Source organism: Aplysia californica, unplaced genomic scaffold (assembly GCF_000002075.1).
Source record: "Aplysia californica isolate F4 #8 unplaced genomic scaffold, AplCal3.0 scaffold00488, whole genome shotgun sequence".
In the NCBI taxonomy this organism is placed as follows: Eukaryota; Metazoa; Mollusca; class Gastropoda; order Aplysiida; family Aplysiidae; genus Aplysia; species Aplysia californica.
Genome location: NW_004797758.1, coordinates 46,237 through 47,716, shown reverse-complemented (window position 1 = coordinate 47,716; position 1,480 = coordinate 46,237).

Genomic DNA, 1,480 nt, shown 5'->3' with positions numbered 1-1,480 from the left:
ATCTGTATATTATACTAGCTGGACCCCCTTTCGATGAAAGGAATGATCTGTGCTTTAATATCAACTAAAACTCATTGGCTTACTATATTTGCACTCTACTGGAATGGGGCAATAAATCTTGAGAGATACAAAAAATTATAAGGTCTAGATCTATACTCTCAAAACAAAATGCGCCTCGCGAAATACCACTTCCGGATTTTCTAAAATTACAAAGACAGAAGCGTCGGCCTACAAAAGCGATCGGCGAAATAAAGAAGTTTAGCTTTTTGAGGGAAAAACTGTCTCAAAACTGAAAAAAAACCCAAGGGTGTCATGATCTGGGGAATATTTTAAAGAATATTTTGGCGAAAACCGCAAGTCGATCGATGCAGCCATTAAAAAGACTTTTGAATAGCAAAATTCGGCCACCACAAATAGATAATAGATAATTTGTCAACTAGGAAACACATGTGTCACTTTTCCCATAAAACTACGACTGCTACAGAGTTGAACGTTGGAAAGTACCTGCAAAAAGATAGATAGGACCCCATGACGGTGCCTGATTTTTTATTTAATTTATTCATTTCCTGAATATATTAGAAAAATATGTTTGACAAAAAGTTCCCGTCCTTCTTTGGCCTGTATGATTATTCCCCTAAGAAACGAAACAAATCTGCTCAGCTGTCCTTCACAGTGGACGTGCCGGAAGTGATATTTCACGAGGCACATTTTGTTTTGAGAATATAGATCTAGACCTTCTAATTATTTGCACCTCTCAAGATTTATTGCTCCATTCCAGTAGAATGTAAATCTAAAAATCTAGAAGGTCAATGACTTTCAGTTGATGTTAAAGCACCGATCATTCCTTTCATCGAGAGGAGGCCCTTCTTTAAAGGGGGGGGGCTACATCTGAAGGCTTTCTCGCTTATTACTGGACCAAATTTTACCAAAGTTCACACATATAACATGCATAATAAAGAGTCTTAAAATCTGCAACCAAATTTGAGGAAAAAAGTTTAGTTTCCATGGATACGGCGGCCATATTGGATTTTGTTGACATGTCTTACGTAATGAAAACCGAACTTATTGCTCATGGAAATTCATTGGGGTTGGGTTTTTTTCATACAGATTAACAAACATTATATCTAAAAATTTGTCTGTTGATTTTTTTCCTAAACGAATTAGAAAATTTTAAACGAATTTTTTCCTGAGGCAGCATTCAAGTTTGCCAAAAATCCTTGAAAATCCACACTCCAGACACCACCAACAAAAAATCTAGTCCATATATGAAAAACCCAACACACAAATATTTAGTATTACGTATTCTCTTCATTCTGTGAAAATGTCATAAAGATTGGATTAAAAATGGTGGAGTTATCTTAAAAGTATAGAGAAAAGTCGCGTTTTGAAAAAATGGCCGATAAAGAAAAATAAAATATTGAGTTTATGAGGAAATGGTGGTGACAAACATGCCCAATATGGGGAAAAATACGGATGTGGG